General features: G+C 37.4%; 1 protein-coding gene across 1 annotated transcript in view; it reads left to right on the top strand.

Annotated features, from left to right (window-relative positions):
- Positions 1–695: 695 nt before the first annotated feature.
- MARCHF1 (membrane associated ring-CH-type finger 1) overlaps positions 696–17,969 on the top strand; it is a 284,313-nt gene continuing 267,039 nt past the window's right edge. Inside the window, exons 1-2 of the mRNA XM_048942369.1 lie at positions 696–1,228; positions 17,746–17,807. The gene's annotated coding sequence lies outside the window, so the exon portion shown is untranslated. The remainder of the gene's footprint in view (positions 1,229–17,745; positions 17,808–17,969) is intronic.

The raw sequence follows: 17,969 nt of genomic DNA, 5'->3' as shown, positions 1-17,969 counted from the left end.
TCTTTCAGACTTTAAAATCATCCTGCAGAGCCAGAAAACAAACTAATAAGGTTTTCCTAACTGCATTAATTACCCTGTTTCACCATAGGAAGCAGGAATGCCATTAAATGCTTCTGGAAAGAAAAGGGGTTAAAAAGGAAAAATACAAAAAAAAAACCTCAAGAAGAATGAAGTCCAAAGCAACCAGTGTATTTGGCATCATCAAACGACAGGGAAAATGTAATTATTTAATTATCCATTCTAATTAACACGTAGCTAATAAAATGACTGATGTTTTAGTGTGTACAAATGCTATTTGTGTTTTTCAGGGAGCTGCCTGCCAGTTCAGCAAAACAAAGCATTCATAATGAACCTGACTTTCCCATGTGAATGTCATCAATGAAAGCAGACTGTAGGGAGCTGGATAGATATGAGGAAAATAAATGGGGCAGTGTGGGAAGAAGTGTTTGTCGTAACAAAATGAAGAGAAAGGTTGATACCTTTGTAGAGAAATTGGACCAGCCTTCGCTGTTGTTGAGTGCTTCAACAGAAACTGCTAAAATTACCCCCATTTGAGATACAGCTGCTGACACTTAACTGAAGACCAGCGAAACGGATGTTTGTGATCAATTTTGATGGCTTTGGAGATCACATTAATTTGGAAAAAATAGGGAAGTTCAAGATGAGTTTTGAAAGGATGTTTAAAAAATATATTGAGCTGCATTTATAAAAGCACTTCAGAAATGTATAAGAAATAACATGCCTCACAATTTATTGCTCATCGGAGAAGAGGAAACAGAGTCAGAGCCAGAACTGGCTTTCAGTGTTTGTATAATGCTCCTTTACGTATCTTTTTCAGTAAAATTGGAGGGAAATAGTTTAATGACTGGATTCTCCAGTATTTTGTTTTCTCAATTAAGTTCTGTCCCCACTGGGAACTTAAGAAAGCAGATCTGATAGACCGATGCGGGTTCCACTTGGATTTCATCAGCTCTGTAGCAAGTTCCTCCACAAAAATGTTTGTTGACTTGAGTGAGATGACTGAGAAAATGAGGAAATAACTAGTGAGGGGTAAATGTATGTGTATTACATGGCCATAGAAAAGATGAAAGAGAAATGTGAGGCTGAGAATTAGAACAAAATCAGCCTTTCTTGAAGCAAGGCGTTTTAACTTCAGGTGTTAGACAAAGGCAGAACTGAGATTAGAATAAGAATTATGTGGGAGCTGGAGAGAATGAAATCCATCACTGTAAGTCTTACTTTTCCTCCGTTTTGCTCTTTTTAAAAGCTCTACATGTGATTTTTCTAGTCTAGGTTGCTAACTGATAGTAAAAAGAAATTGGTGTGTTTCTAGCTTTTTGACAGGAATCATAAAATGAAATGATAGAAAAATGAGAACATGGGATGGGTAGAAATACAAAGCAGACACATATTTTACATACCAACATGCTTGTTCTGTTGCTGGGGAGTATGCTGGCAATGAAGTGGAAATACCCTTTGTGACAGTACTTGTGTTTAATGTGGGTTCCTACTGTTTGTGCAGAGGCATCCCCCCTCACACACTGACACTGCTGTCAGAGCTGTTGTTGACTTCGGAAACTGGCCTGTGCACTTGACCCTGTAGATAATGCACTCAACCCAATAAAGCCTTAGAAAATCAGCAAAGGCAATATGCAAACTGCAAGAAAAAGAATAAATCCATTTTAATTGAAATCTAGTTCTTTAACAGGCAGAAATTATTTGGTTTGACTCAAATAAAGTGCAAGGGTCAAGAAATGACTTATGGAAGTACTACGTCTACAGTTTCATTCCAGTTATTGTTCCTGTTACTGATAACATGAGTAACTACATAGGCCAAAGTAAGTAAATACAACCTTTGTAAGATATTAACTTCAGAGTTTTGTGTTAATGTAGTGGAACGTAAATCATTTGTTTAATTTATTTTTAGTTTTTTACAGCTGTCACATAATAAAATTAAGCCACAGCACCATTTCTTCAGGCAGACTTAGGTGAATATAGTCTTCCTTGCTTTAAAATAGTATATACAGAATAAATGGCAATATTACTAATTAATTTACAGTATTTTTCTGTACATAAATTACATCAATGATAGATTTATAAATATATAAATTACAGCATGCTTGCTATAAACATATCCCTCACTTATTATTATTTAAAAAACACAGTAATAAGATTCAGGCTGCATATTAAAAGTGAGTTCACGTAACAGATGGAGATAGTACTAGAATGGTCTAGACTAGGACTTTAATGGTTGTGCTAGAGGGCTGTACTAGAACCATCACCATTACAGGAATTCAATAAGATGGCAGGTGCTGCTGTTTCCATACCCTTTGCTTCTTTTAACTGTTACTTAGTTCTGCTTTTTGGCAGGTCTTTCAACTTTCTGGGTATTGAAAAACTGACTCCTTACCATGGCATCGGTTGCTGTAGCCATGTTTGCTAACTTCTAAATGCTGGGGTGGGAGCCATCAGCTTATTTGGAGAATTACTGCCTGCAGAGTCATGTGCTGTAATGGGTTGGGCACCCCAATAAAGGAGTTAACTGATTTGAATCTGCTTGGTTGATTATACAGCGCAGGTATACTGATGGTATACTGATGAGCTTGAGAATTTAAGGCTGAACTGAAGCAGAACAACATAAGTTGGGGGGGGGAAATAAGGGAGGGTTCGTGGAAGGGACTGTGGAGAAATGCAAAGAAAGCAATTAGAAAAAAGGTTGATAAAAGAATGAGTAAGAGATAACATGCACTTATCAGTGAGGATAAGGATGGCCTTTGGGCCTGTCTATCTGAATGTTCTGAGTTATCTCAGTACATCCGAAGTTCAGGGTGGGTGCATTAAAAATTACTGTTTGTTGAATCCTGCTCATTTAAACTAATTTCTGCTCAATACTTATCCAAATATGATTTAAAAGCAAGTGTGTTAGCTATGAAAAATGCAATAAGGTGCAATTTTATTACCATACACTGAAAAAATAAGTAGTTCAATATAAGAAACTCCATTAAGCGTTAATTAGCAACGAGGTGAGACACTCCCTGTTAACTGCTAATTTAAAAAATAGACTATTATAGAGATGAACTCAAACTTTCTCTGTTGGCTATGCTGTTCTTGCAGTTAATGTTTGAGTAGTGCTCACATTTGCTTGTTATCACAGTAAAGAAATAAGCCACCGATGTCAGTGAGTCAGCAACGCACGTCAGACTGTCAGTGAGTCAGCAAAGCATGTTTGCTAAGTCAAACAAAAAGTATTGCTGTAGCATTGTTAGAAAAAATGTTGAAAAAAAGTCTTATCTGGTTTTACACCTAAAACTGTTCTGTTTAGGGACACTTTCTGTTTGTAGTAATTGCCAGTGGCATGTAGCTTTTGTACCTAATTTTATTTGCTTGTTCTTTATGTTCTCTGGAGCTTGTAACTGATATTTTTGACATGTCCATCTGTCTATGCCATCCACATATTGCTCTGTTTTCACAAGTAAAATAATTGTACAGCATTCATTTCTAGCTGACATGGATAACTTGATAGTAACAGTGTGAAGTTTTGCCTCTAGTTATCACCTGCAGAAGCAAATTTAAATGTTTATATATATATATATATATATATATATATATATAACATTGAGAGCCTCATAAATTACAGTGCAGAAGAGTCAAATGTCAAAAGTTGTTTTTGTCCTCATATTAAATTCAGTTATACACATGCTGAGGACATGGTCATAATTTCTCTCAGAAAGGCATTTTTGTGCAAGGATGTGATGATAAATAATTGCTGTGTGTTCTATCACAAAGGAAAGAAATATGCAGTGGAAAATGTGAACAAATAGAGAATGTTTTGGAATGGGAGCAGGGCTTCTGTTCAAGCAGTTTAAACAAGAGGTACTCCAAAATCTGAAAGAAAAGCCTTGCCAAAATAGAACCCAAGGCCTGTAAATAATTTCTGTTGGTGAAATTCTGCGCTCTGTATAAAGCAAGAGCAGAATTAGCAAGCAAACCCTCAAGTTATCCCTAGGAGTATGCCATCCTCCTCTGTCAGACACCTGCCTTTAAATGGGAAACAGATCCTGTTCCTTGCAGTCCCAGGGATAGAAACCAGTACAACCAGCACACAGGAGCTGCAGAGGAGGGATCAGCTCTGTTCTGGTAAGTGCCCATGTGCATGGGGGCACGATGCATCCCAAGCGTGGGCTGTAAGGCTGATCCCAACCCAGGACCAAAGGCTCTTAGTAGCAAATATGCTGGGAGAACACAAGGATTTCCTCAGTACAAGCAAAGACACAGTATTATAGCATTGCATCCTTTAATCTCAGTGACCAGTTTAGTTGTTTTACATGCTTTTTGCAACACTGTATTGATTTTATATTTCTATATATTGAATTTTATGTGCACTTATGTTTATTGAATGTTTACAATTTTTTACTTTCTTTTAAATAGTGAATTAAATAGGAGACAGAAGAGTTTTCTTTCAGGAAAATTCTGTTTTTCAAAGCAGGCTGAACAAGTTAGGATTTTCGTTTTACTTAGTGACACTAACAAAAGTGTCGTGTCAAAATGAATGTTTATTTTTGTCAATAGAAAAATCTAATTTAGTAATAATTGAAGTCTTGGGGAAGAAAGAGTGTCAAGATGACAGCTAAAATCGAAATAGTTTGTTTTCATTCAGAATCTGAACCTAAAAAACTAATTCAAGTATTCAACTGCTCATCTGTTTGATCTTGTTTCCTTTCCCTTATTACCAACAATTAAAAAGACTTTATGATTCTAAACCTTTTCTGGAGAACCTGTGGATATCTTAGTTTTTGGATAGCTGTATTTCAAGCAGGGTTTCCTATTGGCTCAGCCTCCACAAGATGGGCTTGGCTGTTTTTGATAAGATAACTGAACAGCCAACAGCTGAACAGCAGTCACGTTTCAAACCTGATGTTTAACACTGTTCAAGTTTCCCATCTCCAACTTAAGTTTTTGATCCAGCTTGTTTGGATACCTTTATCACCCTCATTGCACTACGTTAACCGTGTGTTTTCCATTAGGCACTGTGGCCAGTAACTGTTGTTCATCCTCAACCTTGTAGTGAGCTGAATGGTGCACAGCATTGGTTGTGCAGAGTTGGGCTAGGGCTGCGTATTTGTCTCTAGACGTGTTGTTAACACATTCCTGTTTAGAGAACTTGTGTTAGGGATGTGATTCTAGGTTGCTTTTCAATAAGATTTTTGGTCCCATACACGATCTCTCGGGCTGTATTAAGCAGAAACTAAAGCTTGGGAACTGCAAGAACAAATATTTCTGAATTGAAGTCCCGAAGATTTGATTTTCATTTGTTTCCAAATATACCTGTATTTATAACTGTGGCCATATCAGAAAATACACATACTGCATGCAAGGTATTAGAAGGCGTTGCTTTCCAATCCAAGTCAGTGCTTGGTTATATAACAGTGCAGTTATCCATTAGTATTGAAAAGATTGGGTATAAAGCTATTTCTTGCAGTGTGCTGAGAAAGATTTTGCAGGCACTTAATTTAATCATGTTAATGAGACTCGCTCATTATTTTATCAAAAGCAGGATGTTCTATGTGTATTTCATAAAAAAATCTGTATACTACGTAAAACTAAATTTCTTTATTTAAGAAAAATAGAGAAATGCTAACCTGACCATTTTTTAGGGGAAAAAAACAAAAAAGCCAAAAGAACAGAAAAGTGAAGTAAAACTTTTTTTTTCCCTCAACCTAACTCATCTGGCTATGTAATTACATAGTCTGGATTTTTAACCGTTATCTTTGCATTTCTAAATCAGGTGACTCTGTACCTACTAGTATGAGTGGGAAGACCGTGCTTATTTTTTCCATGGCCAGGCTATTCATTTGTTTGCACATCTTTTCAGAGCAAAGACATCCTGCTTAAAAGCCACGGCTAGAATGAAATTAGGACTTGGTGGCAGGAGGTTGCATTTAACTTCCTCTTTTTGCTCTGTTGTTGCACAGATGTCTGAAACTTGATTTTTCTCACAATCTTGGAAACTTAGGACATTTTGCAGCCAGGCAAACTCTGCATGTATTTGAACACTTTAGTAATGCACGTTTACAGATAGCCATGTGTTTATATATGCTTGTTTATATGTGCAAATTAGGTAAGTAAAAAATGGTACCGGAGTCAGTAAGTAGGCGTGCTGGCTTTCGTGTTTTTTGTAACTCTAAAATGACTGGATAGAAATAGATGGGGTAGGAAAAAAGCCAAACAAGATTTATATGATCGAGCTCCTAATTGCAGTGGTATGGAGAAGGCATGAAGTTGCTGGAATTGGCCGGTGATGAATCCTCTTGTGTTGGCTAAGGACAGTGGAGATAACATATCTGCTTCCTGCAGCCTCTGCTCACAGCCCCAGCAGCTTTCCTCTGATAGATCGATAGGCAAGCAATGCCTTTTTACCATATCTAGGCAGCATGATATCTGCCAACCTCTAGCTCCCTGTTCCTCCATTATAGCTCACTGGATAAGTAAGTCTTTCAAGTACCCTCATATCCTTCCGCTGAAGGATGAAAATGTAGTGTTCAATCGAGTCAAATAGAAGACAGTGAAGAAAGCTCTATTTGTGTGATTTAAAATGTTTTGTCTAATAAGAATTTCTGGAAATTATCTGGACGTGCATAACGAATGATGGGATGTGCTTAACGATTTGATCTTGCACTGCACGTGCACCTCATGTATTGAGTTCATCTTGTTCTGTACATTGTCATATCCATTAGCCCACCAACCCCGTGTTTGCAACCATCTATAATTCTGTGAAAGCTTAAGGAAATATTTTGGAAGTTCATTTTATACCTGGTATGTTCCAATTTCTGGATATCGCTGTTTTCACAGAACCAGAGAATGGCCAGGGTTGGAAGGGACCTCAAGGATGATGAATCTTCAACCCCCTGCCACACACAGGGCCACCAAACATCCCCATTTCATACCAGCCCAGGCTGCCCAGGGCCCCATCCAACCTGGCCTTGAACACCTCCAGGGATGGACAGGGCATCCACAGTTCTGGGCAACTGTTCCAGCACCTCGCCACTCTCTCTCTGTAAAGAATTTTGATCATTTAAATTGTGCTGGCAAATGAATATGAAGGGAGCATTATGATTTATATTCTCCTCTGAGTGCTTACAAAATAATTGTACAAAAATGATTTCATATGAAGGGTCATCTACTCTTGCACTTACTACTGGCAGGAGAGAGTCTCAGGAGCACTAAGTAAAGTAACAGTTGACATAAACATCCTCTTTGTAACTTGCTCAGAATTCCATAGCAGTCTGCAGTTACTGCTATAGCAGTCTTGTACTGTGATGGGCTGTTACCTCAAAAGGAAGTAACACAAGCGTTTTCCTCAGCTGAAGGCTTAAAAACTTTCTTCCCCATACTCAAAAATCCATCTATGGTGTTTTAATGCAAGTGTACAATATTTGTCTTTATGCAGTTTGGGACAGCCTATCAGTTCGTGCTTTCTTGCTCTCTGCTAAGCCTAACAGAGGGAACCACAAGTGTTGAAGTCAGTGAAGCCAAAACAGGAACAGCACCCAATTATTTTCTGCCTGTGCCTCCTTGTTTTGCATGTGGTCTGTTGGAGCACTTTCTGTGCTAAAACTTTGCAGCCATTAGAAATGTGACTAAAAAAGCAGGGCTCCAGCTTGCTGCCAGCTTTTACTGTGCTGCTGCATCTCAGCTGGCTGCCTGCACTCTTCTGTCTGAGAAAATCATAAATAATTTATACAAAAGTAAATAGATGATGATGTTTTGACATATAGTTTCTACAGTAAATTTGATTTTCAAGGTGCTTTCTGGAAAAATCTGCTTAAATTGATTTCAATTCACTGATAAAATTACGTGCAGTGAGATTTTTAGAGTGGTTCCTTTTGAAAACAGTACTGAGTAAGCCAAAATGGGAAATGGTAGAAAGGTGCTTCAGAGCTTTTTGGTGAGAAAATTTTCAGTTCTGCCGTGAGGAATAGCTGTATGGAGCTGATGAAATTCTTTTTTCCTCTTTGAGAACCACATTATTTTAATGTTAAGTCCTTTGAAGGTGGTATCTCAGTCTTCTGTCTCTGGGATGGGTGTCCATGGTTAAGAATATGAAATATTTATTGCTCTGATACCAGTTTGGTTAGAATTAGCCTTCAACTATGTCCTGTTTTTTGGCAGTATTGTGAGCAGCTGTTTTCCAGATAGAAGTACAGGATGAGTACAATTTTATCACAAATCTCTGGTGAACACCTTGAGAAGTAAAGGTTTGCAGCCACTTGTGTTGAAGCAGACCCAGCAATAGTTTTACAAGAACAAGGGCAAACATCCTGCTAGTTTTATGTTTCTGTAGCTCTCTTTTTTACGTTGTAATTAAAACGTTTAAAAATGAAATGAGTTTAGTTACTTAGATATCGATTCTCCTTCTCAGGAGATATTCAAGACTCACTTGGGTCTTATTCGAGATCTACTTGTGTGATCTGCTTTGGCAAGGGGTTTGGACTGGATGATCTCTAGAGATCCCTTCCAACACCTACAACTCTGTGATTTTGTGATATACCTTGACTATAATATATATATTATATGTGGCTCTCCACTCAGTGTGGCCCAGGCAAGCCAAGATGTTGGACACTCATGCTCTAGGGCAAAGCTCATTAACAGTGTCTACATGACTCAAGTCACTCTGAGATGTCCGTATGCATCTCTTCTTGTCGTTTTGGCATTTGCACTAGCACTGTATGCCATATGCAGTACTTGTGATTGCAAATAGCCAAACCAGAGTTGGTTGGGAGGGTAAAACCTGGTATTAGCTGAGCACTGACACTGTGGCAATCGGCTGGAAGGGTGGCACGTATTCAAGTAGCTTTTAGTCTGTGGTACGTAATTTCCACTTTCATTTAGTTTAAATGTCAAGCAGTGGATGGAACTTGGTTTTGCAGTTGTCTGTTAAAGTTTTTTTTTCCCCTTGGGTTTAACCTTTGAAAGCAGAAAGTAAGAAATACTGGAAAAAAAGTTCATTTGGGAACATAGAATTTCTTAATGCCCGCAGACCTTGTTGCATTTGTTTTTCTTGATCTTTACTTAGGGAATGAAATTAACATGGACAGACATGGTGTTTTCTTTTCTATATGGAAAGTTCATTCTGAAAGGCACATTAAGAGGAGATTTGAATGGAAAAATAGTTGTTGAAGCCATACTTAAGCACTTGGGAATTTTTCCAAACAAAAATGTTGTTTATAATACTTCATAAATTCAATTTTGTGTATCTTAAGAACATTATTGACAGCAGGTTCTCTTACTTCCTGACCACCTGGATTTTTAGTAGGTTTAGTATTATTCTCATAGATGTCTTATTAAAGGGAAAATACTAAAAATGTTTACGTTAACAGTCATGTCCTTGCATGTCCTTCCCAACTTCCAGATTGAATGTCTTGGTAATAGAACAAGTGCAAAGATCCTCAGCTTCTTATACAGTAAGCAACTCCTTCAATCCCTTTGGCTAACTTCTTAATAAAGCATCTGTACTCAGAGAGCAGCCATCCAGCCTGTATTTAAGAGGGATTCCACATTCAGTACGTTATCACGAGGGGGAGCTATTGTCAATGCCATAATCCGACGCTCTGTGTGTGATTTTGCAGAGCTACTTAAGTAATGTCAAGTTCTGTGCGCCCAGAGAAAATTACTGGGGAGGTAATTGTGGAAGCCTTAGTGAGTAGGTGATGGGGGTGAGGACGTAACCCTCACCCAGTAATAACCAAGAATTAAACTTCCAGCAAACTTGAAAAGTTTCCCAGCATCGTCAGAACTACAGAAGTACTGTAGAGAGAAGATGCTCAGGGATGAAAGATGCTGACTTTTACATTCTTACTGTCTTACAGCAATAGATTTTTATGCTTTATAAAATTACATGTTTTATACTGCTTGCATACTTCTTCAAATATAGAATTTTGATAATCACAGACAGAAGTGGTCCCAGTAGGAAATTAAATAAAGAATGTTTCTTTCTCTGGGTGTACGTATAAGAATATTGTATTGATTTCCTGGTGTAATCACAATATTTCTATGTGTTACCATTAATATAAATATATATTTATAATACTTCTCAGTATTTACAGGATTGCTTAAGCTAATGATAATCTTTGAAGAACTCTTCCTTTTTATTATATGGGATAATAATTTAAATCTTATCTATTTTGATTCCAAGTTAAAAGTACTTTTCTCAGTAGCATTTGCTATTGGATAAAATCAAAATAACCATAATCTGTTTTTTTTCCATGTTGTTTCACACGTGCTGCTGTAACAAATAAATGAATATAATGATTTTATATTTACAGACAGTATCCTGATTATTCAGCACTACCCATTCCTAACAGAGAATGGAATATGCAATTTCATCACTTGGTTTAATAAGCTGTGTCTTTACATAATATTTGACAGTAAAAGGGATGAACCACTGTCACTTCAGAGCTATTACTTGTCTTCTCTTATGATCCCATTCAGCATTAGCCTTGTTGCTTTTAAAACTTCTTGCTCTGTCTCCTGCAAAGTTGTGTTTTTGGATCCGTCTTCTCCCCATCCACTTCTTTATTCTCCACCTGCTGTTATTTTTAGCCCCTTTTTGGGACTTTCCAGAGGTTTGCTATGGTTAGGCAGAAGGACTTCCACTTCTGCTCTTTTCAAGTGACCCACTGGTTTGCTTCTGCTACTTCATTTTTGAAGGAAGAGTTTCTAAGTATAGTTTGAAGCTTGTTTCAAACTTTGTGGTTTAAAATGTAGTTTGAATGTTGGTAGCCAAGTACTTTCGTTTTGTGAAGGAGATTGTTGGAAAAAAACAAACAAACAAGAAACAAAGTATACTATGTCCATGCTCTTAAAGAAAACCAAGTTTTCTTTCAAATATTTTGGCTTGTGCAATGCTGTAAAGAATGTTTCACAGCTGAATGTTTATGTTAAACCGTTCTCTATTACCTTTTCTAAACAACACACGTGTTTCTGAGTTAGGAAGCAGGAAAATAGGCCAGTTTAATGTGGTTGATGGGAAGAGCTCAAGATATGTGCCAGATCTATAGAGAGGCTGCTATTCAAGGAGTCTGTAAGGTCTACTGCCCTTGATAACTTACCTGGAGGGTGTTTAGTACCGGATGTCTTTCCTAAGCTTTCTAAACCAGTCTGTTGACTTCAGAATCCCACCTATTGAGAATAACTTCAGTTCTAAGCAGACTGGTTGACAGAATTTATGTCCCCTGAAAACCTGAAGAAAACAGTAATTCAAGTGGTGGAAGGGACAGCATCTCTTCTGTGTGAAAGATTATCGTAGGTAGCATCTCAGCAATTACATGTAGACTTCAAAATGTAAATGTTAGGATCTATCTATTTACAGCCTAAGAGTCTTCATTTCTCCTTTTGTCTCCATGCCTAGAATTTGACCGTCTTAGCAAAGTAATTGTGTTCATAAGAGAAATCAAATTTAGCCATCTCCACAGTTTTTCTTATGATGTCTACTTTAGACCACGTGGCCAGAAGTTTTTAAGACAACAGTTTCCATGGTGACTCAGGAGAACTCAGCTTTCTGGGCAAGAAATTGTAGCTGGCAAATTGTTAGGAAAACACCATCGTTCTCTTGTGCTACTTGTGGAAATGAAATGTAAGATGTGTCCATTGACTCAAGAATGCGCAGCGTAAATATGCCTATATTTATGCCTAGCTATGCCTAACTTCTGCTACATATTGCAGCAGATTTTTATGTTTTCTGTTAAAGATCCATCTAGCAAGGTCACTCATCTTCCATTCAGATGCACTTCTCCTCCAGCCCACTTTAATGTAAAATCCCTTTTCAAGCATTACATATAATTCAGAGAAGATAACTTTCAAACTAGAAGAGTATCCTCTGAGACAGGTTATGTGTGAACTGACTTTTCATGTCGGACAAAGCCTGAGAAGCATGGTTGAGCATTTAAGTAGGTTTGAATTGAGCTCCTTAGATTATTTTGTTTTCTAGTAGTTACTCTTATTTTCCTGTTGTTAAGGAGATTTACTAGGAGTGCCAGCAAAGCCTTTGTACTGGAAAATCACGGTGAAAGCCTTCATAAGAGATGAAGAGCTTTCATTGTATGGTGATTACCTTTATGTCAGTAGGTAGTTAGTGATTTTTATTTTTAAAACTAAAATAAGGTCAGACATCTGTGCTGCATGGGAGCAAGCTGAAAAAGGAGATATAGTATCAAGCAGATCAGCTCATTGGCTTGCATAAACTAACTCTTCTTCATCCTGTTTGTCTTTTATTCTTTCAGTGTACAACATTTTAGGTAACTTTTGAATTCTACTCAGAAATCTATGTGGGGAAAGAGAATATAGTTGTGGAAGAGCCATAGGAATACCACATTGCTCCATTAATATTCTGCATTTTCTCACAACTTCTGGGAAATATGAGCCCCAGAAAACATTAAAATATGCATGTGTCTTCCATAATTTCTCAATGTTTAATAATTTCTTCCAGTTCTTATAATTGTCTCATTTATACTTGAAACTGTCAGTCCTGAGCACCGGTTTGAGAGCTGGGATTATGACCTGTGACGCTTTAGGCTTGTCCACAAGGGTCCATCTTACATCTGAAATTTACTAACTTGTAGGAGTGATACATCAAAGAGAAGAGAAGGGCAGTGTTTTACTTATTAAGCCTGTTCTGAGTTTGTATCTCACTCAAACTCAATAAATATTCTTTGGAATCATTTTCTGTAGATCGCGTACTGGGATGCAATAAAACTCTGACAGTTGAGCTGTTTGTGAGCTAGTAAATCAAACCAGGCCTAAGCTGATAAAAGTTGAACATATGCAATTAACCCATTATAGTATGATACGTTTGAGGTTCAAAGCACGTTGTCCGGATCTTTCATCAGCAACTGTATTATTTATAAATGACTTTGAAAAAAGAATCACTTACTGAGGAACAGAATTTGTACCTGGAGGGATATAAAAAAAAAAACTGTACGAGCCAATTTTCTTGGTTATTTCTCAGTCCTGATAATAGAATCAGGATGGAAAACCTCTCTTTTGTTTTTAATTCTCAGTAAATAGAAGTATTTTGTGGCTGAAAGTACTTTCAGATGTTTTTCTATGTGCCAAAAGAAGATGTGCTTGACCTCAACTGAATTAGAGATATATGAAAGATTATTTTGAAATTCTTTATGATGTTGACTGGAGAATGATCTGTAAATGCAGGCAATGAAAAAGGTGTTGTGAACTGCAGCACTGTGAAATCTTTATCACTTGGCAGTGCATCTTCGATATCACAGAATCATAGAATCCATGGAGTTGGAAAGGACCTCTGAGGGCCTCCTAGACCAACTCCCTTGCAACAAACAGGAACACCACAGCTAGAAAGTCATCATTGACCTAACCTTGTTTCTATCTCAGAGGAGGAACAAGAGTCCTAGGAATTGAGAAGCATTGTAGGTATGGTGTAGAGAAGGAAGTAGACACAAGTCAGCTAGCAGTGCTGCTGGAAACACAGCAGACAGGGAGGGTTAGAAGTAGGAGGGAAGAACTGTTTCTGGGAGGCAACGGTGTTCTGCAACATGAAATTTTTCATCAGTTGTGGAAGAAAGCATTGGAGAGCTAACTTTCATCAATACTACGTACAGAATCGCTCAATCTTGGTGTTGTGTTCTTTACTGGAAGAAAAAAGTAAAGTATTATGACCCCTTTTATTTCTCTTGAATTTCAGTACATCATCTAGTTTTCAAATGAGGTAGAAGAGAAGATAGTATCTAGTTGTGAGATGCTTGGATATTTCACTCCATTAAAAAAAATAACGCAACTTTTGGTCTGGAGTGAGAGTTCATGTGAGAAATCTGAAGTATGGTGTGCCACACGGCATGTGCTGGGAAATACAGAAGAATGACAAAATCATCTGGGTTGCAGAAGACCTTCAAGATCACCAGGTTCAGTGATGGTTGGACCTGCATCACGTTGTCCCTTAGTGCCACATCCACACGCTTCTTTAAATACCTCCAGAGATGAGGACTTCACTGCTTTCCTGGTCAGCCGGTTGCAATGCTTTACCACACTCAACGTAAAGAAATTCTTGCTAATACAGATCCTAATCTTTCTCTAGCACAGCTTGAGACCATTTACTCTCTTTTGATCATTTGTCACCTGAGATAAGACGGACATCCTCCTCGCTACAGCCTCCTTTCAGGCACTTACAGAGAGCAATAAGGTCTCTCCCTCAGCCTTCTCTTCTCCAGAGTTCAGTCACCTTTTATACGAATGATGTAAAAATGGTGCTTTTGATTTTGAATGCTTTACTGTAATGTCAGGTTAAAAATGAACAAGAGAAAGAAAAAAGAAAGTGTTCCACTAAAAAAAAAAAAATTATATTTTCTTAAGTCTCACATAAGGTATCTGAGGAAATGTTCTCACCCAGATGTATGTAAACATTACCCTGACACTTCTGAATTGATGGAATTGGTGCAAAAATCATCAGTAGTGGAGCATGCTTGCAGCTGATCCATTACTGATGCTACCGAGGAGACACTGTAAGGCCTTTTATTTCTATGTGAAGAAAATGGTAGGATGTTAATATGAGTAAAATTGACAATATAAAATGAAATAAATAACACTTTTCTTTCTATATACAATAGATAATCTAGTTTTAAAATATTAATAACAAATCAGCTTCAGTTTTCTTTTCACACTTTTACATAACAACAAATTGAGAGCATTGGCTTCATTGTTAAATATTCTATCAAAGGCAAAGAAATTTACTGATATGATTTTTGTTACTACTTGAGGGAAGTGATGCAGTTAGCCTCTGTTTGGATGTTATGATGAGTTTACCTTTGTATTTCCAAAATCATCCTGTTTAGTAAAGAAAGGCTTAAGACTTGAATTAGTTGAATTTAGAATAGCAATGCTTTCATTCAGAGGTAAAATCCATTTGGTGGAAAAAAAAGAAAGCTTGACATTCTCAAGGTGATACTGAAAACAAGTAAATATTATATTATATGGCACTTTAGCTAGGCTTCTTGGGATATGACTTTACGCTTCCTACTACTTTTCTACAAAATACGTACCACCTCCTTACTAGTTTTCATAAGGTAGGACTATTTGGATGTAAAATGTGATTTTTTTTGTGTGGTAACTTGAGGTAGAATTGCAAATTAACGTACAGGTAATTTTTCAGGCAGCTTTGTGATTTGTCCCCCTACCAAATTTTATGCAGTTGTCTAGAGCACAGACAGATGTGGAATAGGCAACTATGGTTAAATGGTTAACTGTGGTTAAATCTGCTGTTCCTTTGACTTCTCCCCAAGTGTTTTAACCTGTAGAACTATTGCACTGAGGGTTTACGTGTTTGGAACAAAAACATTTCCTAGGGGTTTACGTTCAGGAGAGCACATGCTGACTTTGAGTGGTGTTTCAACTCTCCTTACGTGGGAGGACCTGAGTGCCATAACCATTAAGCTTGCTCTTCAGTGCTGTGCCTCTGCAAAAGAGACAGAGCCAGGCTGTGGCTGGAGTTCTCCATCACAAAGTGGCTCTCAGTTTTCCTAAGAAAGTTTATCTCCTGCTTGGAACCAAGACTGGGATAAGGCTTTCTCCACTTGTCCCAGGAAGGTTGAGATTCAGGAATTAAGAACTAGAAGGAAGAAAGATGAAGGAAGCGACCCTTCAGCCTCAAGGTGAACTTAATATATCAGTATTTGGTCTGTGTCCTAACCTGTGTTATGAAGGTGGAGAGCTGCTTGCCTCCTAGCTCTTTGAACTTCGATCTGAAGCAAACAGGAGATGCCTGTTGCACTGGTCCCTAAGTACAGAGCAGTGCTCTTGGGCAGAGCTTGCTATGGCTCTCTTTTGGCCGTGTCTTTCAGATTCCTTCCAGAGCATGGAGTTAGCCATTTACACTGAAGTTTTTCTTTGTGAATGAATCAGGTACTGACACCTGATCTTTGGAGGTGTGGAGATAAGCAAATGACTTTGAAGCTGCTTCTGCTGCTGTCACTTTATGTTCGATACTTCAAATCGCCACTCTCAATAGAATCTGTAGCAAAAGGGAAAACAAAAGCTTTAAACTAAGAATTATAAATATATTTACTTGTGTCTGTTTAGCATTTTTTTAATGACCTGTCCAGCCTTCTTTTTGAATGAATGCCTTTTATATTGACTTAGCACTGAAGTACACGAGGAGAGCTAACGCCATCCGTTCCATTGACTTGGCTCTGCTGGAGAAATGCACACTGAGAAATGTAATGAATAGGTTGAGCTGATAACTGCTAAGTTTCCTAAGCTATGATTATCAGCTTAGATAGAATCTGACTTCTTAGATTCACATAATGTGACAGCACTTGCCAGAATGGAGGTATATATTGTGTATTTGGAAAGTGGCAATATTTTTCAGTAAGGATGCAGTCGTGCCATTTGTTGGAATAACGAAACCATAGTGTGTTATCCCACACACACAAAAAAGAAAGAATAATGGTCAAGCTACTAATAGAAATATTTTATATCTAGGCCTTTGTGGAGGAGTTTTGAGTGTGTGGGAGATGACAGAAACATAATACAGATGTTCAGCTGAAGGGCAATGACCGAAAGAAAGGAAGATCACAGAAATATAATACAAAGATTAATAGTAGCGTAAAGATGGAAAGGTCTAACTATTGTTATTATAGTCAAACATAAAGCATCTTTCTTTCAGGCTTCTCCTTTTCTGAAAGCAGAGAAAGTAAGTCATTTCCTTGCCACTGCCACACTGGATAAAAAATTCCTTTTATCAACTTCAGATCCAACTGATATATCCCTTGCAAACTTACTGCTTGTTTGTGTTCTCAGATGACAACACTGCAGAGCACAAAATTATTTTCCAAGAGAATGACTTTTGGAGAGATCAAGTGGGAGATGCCTTTTGCAAGCTGAGATCAGTTCAGCTTTCTGTAAGCTCGGTCAAAATCAAGGGGTGTTTTTGTTTGACTAAAACAAAAGAGAAATATCATTGTGAAAAGGTCTATTGAAAATTTATTGTTTTTCCAGTTATGAATTATTTAAAATTTAAATGTATTGGCTTGATCAAATTTAAATAGGGCTTGTCAGGAAAAAGAAAAAAACATTTTGATTTTGAACCAGATCTCCTGTTTGATTTGTTTTGGGAGGTCTGTTTATTTACCTGAAGTGAGGGGGTAAATTGGGTTTGCCCCAAAAGCTATAGATCATAACTCTTCAAAATATGTTCATGTGTCTGGACCTTGTAGGTTATGTTTTTCACATTGACTTGGAAAACGTTCTTTGAATACATATAAAAACCTTGTACATAAGGACCCAGTAAAAAAGCCTGAAAAGCATTTCAATATTCCAGTGTAAATCAGATAGTCATGGTACAGGAGCTTAAATGTTGAGTTACATTTTTACTTTTTTTTAATAATTTCCTCTTGTTTTTGCTGATAGGTATTTTAAGTTACCTACCTCTTACCATTACTCAGAGTCAGGAGAGTTCTCCTCTGATGACGATGAATTTAAGTGAAGGATTAGGCATAGATAATGTAAGATTTTAATCTCTTAAGCTGTTTAGAAGACCAGTCATATTTGGTTTTATGTCTGTACTTCTGCAGTTCTATATCAATCACATATTACTGTAATTCCACTGATCTGAACAATAACAGGCAAAAGGGGGGTTTAATTGCAGCTGAGTCTCTAAACTTTCTGACTAGGGAACTAAAGTAAAAATTCTTAGCACCGCTATATTGAGTTGTATTTTCATTTTAGATTCCAAGAGGACAGTTTTCATCAGAGTAAAGAGAATGGCTGCTGATCCAGGCCAGTATGTGGTAAGACCATAAAAAGTCCTTTTAAGCTATCAGTTGGAAAAAAAAAAAGTATTTATTATATAATGTTTATTTTTGTTATGTAATATATTCAGAGATTCCCAGGAGATTAGAATTTTATGAAGTAGTACCTAAGGTGCTACACTAATCCCCAGAGACAGATAC

The sequence above is a fragment of the Lagopus muta genome, chromosome 4 (assembly GCF_023343835.1).
Source record: "Lagopus muta isolate bLagMut1 chromosome 4, bLagMut1 primary, whole genome shotgun sequence".
Taxonomy (NCBI): Eukaryota; Metazoa; Chordata; class Aves; order Galliformes; family Phasianidae; genus Lagopus; species Lagopus muta.
The sequence above is the reverse complement of the archived record's forward strand: the minus strand, read 5'-3'. Positions and strand labels throughout refer to the sequence as shown.